Source organism: Halyomorpha halys, unplaced genomic scaffold (genome assembly GCF_000696795.3).
Source record: "Halyomorpha halys isolate HHAL.00 unplaced genomic scaffold, Hhal_1.1 Scaffold963.1, whole genome shotgun sequence".
Classification (NCBI taxonomy): domain Eukaryota; kingdom Metazoa; phylum Arthropoda; class Insecta; order Hemiptera; family Pentatomidae; genus Halyomorpha; species Halyomorpha halys.
This window is the reverse complement of record NW_027106713.1, coordinates 108381-114706: the sequence shown is the minus strand read 5'-3', so window position 1 is coordinate 114706 and position 6326 is coordinate 108381.

The window sequence follows — 6326 nt, the reverse complement described above, 5'->3', positions numbered from 1 at the left end:
CCAGACCATCATCGCCAGGAATACAGAAGACCGCAACCATATTCTGAAGTCACGAGGAACCAGCAGTCTCGACGTCAGGCGCCTCAGGCCTCCCATTCCTATCCCCAGGCCTCTCACTCTCAAACTCATACTCCTCGTTCACCTATTCCTTCCCATCATCTACCTTTAAAAGTAAAATTACCTCCTGAGCATCCACATCCAATTCCTACTCATCCTACTGTTCAAGTAAATAACCCACCCCAATTACCGATTAAAATAGATCCTCCACCCCATGCCTCACGTGGGTTCTCCCTACAACCAGCGCTCCGAGTCATTCAAATTACCCTGGTCCACATCCTCATTTCAACTACAATCCACCCGATACAAACTCTATCCTATCATCCTTCCTGTTGGATCTCCAAGAAACCAATAAACCACTTATTACACACATTCACTAGAATCCTTACCAAAATTCCTTTTAATTTCCCATGATGAGTGCAAAGCCTACCCTAGCGATCCTTTTGTGGAACACTAATGGACTACATAACCACCGTGACGAACTCGATATATTTCTCTACAACAAACAGACATTGCACTGTTGACAGAAACTCACTTTACTCAACAATCACATTTCTACATACGAGACTACAGTACTTACCGATCAGACCACCCGGACAACACTTCACACGCCGGATCGTTCATCCTTATCCATAAATCTTTATCCCATTCCCTCCATTCTTCCACTCCAACTGATGCTATCCAATCAACCTCTGTAATCATTTCAACTCGTCTTTTCCATTTAACATTATCAGCTGTATACTGCCCCCCTAGTAATTCAATTTCCTACAACCACCTTGATTCTTTATTCCAATCCCTCGGACCCCGCTTCGTTGCTGGAGGAGACTATAATGCCAAACATCAACGAAATATCCTGTCCAGTGTCACTACCTCCAATAGTTATTTTATCCTCTCGCCCATGAGTCCTACTTACTGGCCTACATCTCTCAAGAAACGTCCCGATATCCGTGATATATTTATCACCTCCCAAATTTCCTGTTCTCGGACCAATATCGAATCAATAGATGACCTTTCCTCAGACCGCAATCCAGTTATCCTTTTCTTACATTCAAACTTCGTTCCTAAGCCCTCTCCTCCCTCATTGATTAAAGGACGAGTTAACTGGGACAAATTTCGTGATGATTTAGAAAACAAACTGGGCTTAAAAATTCCACTTAAGACTAAACATGACATTGACGAAGCTATAGAAAACTTAATAGAATCTATAAGATTTTGCATATATGACAACACACTGATAAAACTAACAATACCATACCTACTAACTTGCCACACCTCATTCGCATCTTATTAAAGGAAAAACGAAGAGCAAGAGCGAAGTGGCACAGGACTAGATACCCATCAGATAAAACACATTATACCAAATCGACAAACAAACTTAAAACAGAACTTAAAATATTCAAAACGCAAAATTTAACTAACTTATTTAATCTCGTATTTAAAATAAATTGATATAATATGACTTAAAATAAAATACCTCTATTCTCTCTTTATAAGTTTTCTGACACAATTTGATGGATGGTTTGAACAAAATAGTTACAATATGGTTAGTTAGTTAGTGATAAATTTGGTTTCATTACATTAATGGGTTTAAATATTAGAGTTTACTTGTATGATGTTGATTCTAGTGTGAATATATATATGAAAGAAGGGTTCCCTCTTGGTTCTCTTTCCTCATCCTCCTGCCGCCGCCGCCTCTCTCGCCTGAGTCTAAGGTTTTACTCCCTCATGATTTATGAGAAGAGACCTTCTTGAAGAGTTCTGTCTCTTTCTTCACCTGTCCAGGTCAAGATGGCTACTAAAATTGGAACTTACCCCTATTTTATTGGGGATCAAGATGGCTGCACAGGCTCCTAACACTTATCTTTGCCACTAGATGGCATAATGAATTTCAGTTCAGAAGTGAGGGGGCACCTTTCTTAAACACCTATCATGGGGAAAACCCTTGAGAAACTAATCTTAAAACGCCTGTACCCCATCCTAGATTCCAACCACATAATCCCAGATCACCAGTTTGGATTCCGAACATCCCACTCCACTATCCAGCAATGCCACCGTGTGGTTGATGTAGTCTAGTCTTCATTGGAGCGCGGAATGAATTGCTCGGGAGTTTTTCTTGATGTAAAACAGGCTTTTGATCGAGTCTGGGACCCAGGACTGCTATAAAAGATCCTTAAATTCCTGCCTCCTACATATTATCTCATTATCCGTTCTTATCTCTCAGACAGGTTATTTCAAGTAAATCACAACAGCGCTTATTCACCCCTGTTTCCTCAGTCTGCTGGTGTACCTCAGGGTAGTATCCTTGGTCCTATCCTTTATACAGTGTTTACAGCTGGCATTCCAACCCATCCTAAAACTGTTCTCACCACGTATGCCGATGGCACATCCCGATTGTCAGTTAATGATCCTTCCATTGTATCCTAATCCCTCCAATCCCACATCACCACCCTTGAAGAATGTTGCCAAAACTGGAGAATTAAAATAAATTCCAATAAATCATATTTACCCTTCGTCGTAAACCTTCGTCTTCTCCCATAGTATCTTTTAATAATACCCCACTTATTCCTGTTGAGCAGATCCGTTACTTAGGACTAAATCTGGACAAACGAAAAGATAGGTAACTGCTAGGTCCAAACTTCCAATCCATTACAAAAGACTGATCAACATGACTATTATAAGGCCTATCTGGACATACGGAATTGAGCTATGGGGCTCCACTAAACCATCTAATTCCTCTCGAATCCAATCCTTACCGTCCAAAATCCTTCGTAAAACTTTTAATGCTCCTTACTTTGTCCCAAATAAAATCATCCATCAGGACCTCAATGTCCCCTATGTTGCCAATTTGGCCAGAACCAGATACTAATCCTTCCATAATAAACTTCCCAACCACCCAAACCAACTCGTTTCTAACCTGGCTTCTCCTTCACTACTTAATAATCCTCCTAGGCGTCTGAAAAGAAGATGGCCTCTAGAATTCTCCTTTAGAAGTGTTTTTGGAGTTCTATCAATGGGTAGATTCTCCACATGTTTGTATCATGTCATAATATCACTTACAGCAAATTTACTTGATGTGTATATATGTCTATAATTGTAAATAACAATAAATAAATTATTAAAAAAAAAGTTTTAAAAAATGTTTAAATTGACCAAATAAATGTTTATATCCGAACCAGCTAGTTGTTTGTTTATTTTAAAGTCCCCCAACAAAAAGACTTAGTCGATTTAAGGTGGCTTTAATATAATTTTGATCCTCAGGGCCGGATATTGACATTTATTTGAAATTTAGTTCATTATAATTTTATTACTTATTTTAATAGCTGTTTCAAGGTGAGTAATGGGGCCTAAAGCGGATACAAATAAAATTCAGTTTTCTGAGCATGAAAATGAGTTAGAGGATTTAGCTCAGGGCATAAAAGATACTAGAAAATCCTGAAAAAATAAATGTTTTTAAAGCTCCATTATCTAGATTAGATAGGACTTATGATAAATTTAAGGGGTGTCTTAAAGAAGCAAAATCTTTAGCAGAAATTTTGGAAGATGAATCTATCTCGCGATTTGACCTTTTTTGATACGAGACTAGAAATCTGTATTACGAGGCTTTGTCCTTTGGGATTGCTGGGATTGCTGAAACAACCGCCACCAGTCAATCAGTGATCAAAAATAGTAATCATCTGGAATTTTAATCCCACATTAAATTACCAACCATAAATCTACCCACAGTCAATGGGCAAATTTCTAATTGGGATTCGTTCAAAGACACATTTATTTCATTAATTCATAACAACGGAAACTTGAGTGAAATATAAAAGTTTCATTACCTTAAGTCCGCTTTAGAGGCTACAGCGCTACAATTTCTAGTGGTTATTCTGACAACTTCTGACGGTTATGAACCAGCCTGGACAGCTCTGATGCAGAAGTATGGCAATAAACGAATTATTTGATTAATATCTTCGGGTTCAAACCTATAACGAAATTTGAATACCAATCATTAGAAAATTTCGCTAAGGTCGTGTTAGAGAGTGCGATTGCCTTTAGAAATATGAATATTAAGGCCCCTTCCGGATTCATATTATTTGAAGTGCTGCCTTTTCCTCTGACCTATCGGAGGGGACCAACTTTTCATCGACCAGTATTTATATTTTATATTTAAAATATCATTTTATCTCACACAATAAAATATAATTGTATAATCAAATAAAGATGTTCAAAAACCATTTCTAGTATTATTGTATGAAAATATTCTCAGGTTTCTACAGTTGTTTCCTGATATATTGAGATGGGTTTGACAGTGTAACCATGTCCGATTTGCTATAGCAAATTATTTAAATATTTGTTGGCTCTTCTTATTCTAAAGAAGAGCCAACAATAACGATTTAGAGCTTGTCGAAATCACCACCTTACACAACCGTTAGTCTATAAATAATACTTCCTTACCGAGTACTGATCGCAAAATCCTTCGTGGGTTGTAATGGACCTGGAGTTTTTCATTGACTTTTCCTATTACAAAAAATATTTTAAAATGTTTTTTATTTGAAATTCGTCTTTCAACATGTTTCTATTATTATTTCGAATATGATTTTCTATATATTAGCAGTATATCTGAATATGCAATATGCGTGTCAATATCTACTGTTTTAAAGTTACATATATATGCAGATTAAATACGAAACTTCTTATACATGAGTCTGCATAAAATCAGTTCTATCCAGGAATAAAACATTTTTTCAACGGTTATTTTTATAAGCAACCAAGTGAAATTTAATTTAATTTATAGGTATTTATTTTACGTAGCTCGAAATGAAAATTATTAGTTTATAAAGTATGACCTCGACATGGCTAAGGTCACTACATAGACTGGCCATTACGTGAGAATTCTTAACAACCTTAAGATTCCGCCGGCCACGGCTTCCCATCCAAACCCTCGAGAGGCCAAGGACATTGGAACGGGATGATTGTGCCCTTTCCAAAAGGACTTTTCTTTCAAAACAGTAAATGGGTCCTAAATGTTAATACATCTATAGAATAACGGAATCCCATGTCAGGATTTTAACTCAAATTATACATTTAGTTAAGCTTTTGGATTTACAAATCACGTAATGCTTATATCATGCCATTTTTTATTATATATTTTATGTATGAAGCTTCTCATTGTAAACCTGATTATAGAGTTAGGATCTATAAAACAACGATAATGAATAAATAAGTAACCAAGAAATCTTACGTTTTTCTCTTTTTGTAGAATTGAACAGAAGGCAATAGCGTATATAGTAGTTTTGAGTTATTCAAATGTGTATTAATATTTGTACATTAATTATCAATAGCATTTCAAGTAAGCTTTTCAATTTACCTTATTGTAATACTATCCAATAAGGAAACTATATGCACAATTTCAAGATATATGAAATAAATAATCAATATAAAGATTTATTAAAAAAATAAAAAAGTGTACCCTTTTCCCTAACATGCCCTTTCTAGATCAAAAATGAATTAAGATATAAGCATAGCATAACATATAAAGTTCTGAGCATTGAAATTAATTAGGTTTTTTAAATGAAAAATAGGGAGGTAGAAAAAAAAGTGTGACTGTCCGTAACGAGAAGTCTCCCCGTCTAGGGGATGGATAACCATACAAGTACTGACTGCACTAAACTTTGATTAACGTTTGTAAGCTCCTTAACCCACACGGCTAGCCCTCCCAATGTGTATATATATGTATGTTAGCTGTATATATCCTCGTGATAATAATAAGAACTCTGTACTAGTAGGATTACTTATCTCTAAGTTTGACAACAAACCAATTCCTATATATATATATATATATATATAGGAATTCCTATATATATATATACCAGATGATTGTAACAATAAAGCCAGTTGTTAAGTATCCTCGTGTCGTTACTCTGCCCGAATCCCTTTTTATTTTAAGGTAATCTTTTAGTCTAATAATAATAAGTAGTGCCGAAACCCGGGACCTTTAGATTCCGAATTTTCGTCACGCAATTAGTAATGTTGCGAGTCCGATAACGATATCAACGGAAATTCTTGAACCAGTAACTGAGTTATAGACCATAACTTTTTTTTTTTTTTTTAATTTAATTTTAATTTAATTAACTGTGGTGCCTCCACTGCATCCCTCTGGGTGCCTCCTGCAGTTTCCAGGTTGGTCCAGCCCTCCTGGTCTCAATCCGGGTTAGCTTCCTCATCTTCTGGTGGCTCGCCGATGTTGGGCGGTCAAGTCCTTCCCATCGTGTAATGAGTGGGGCCCA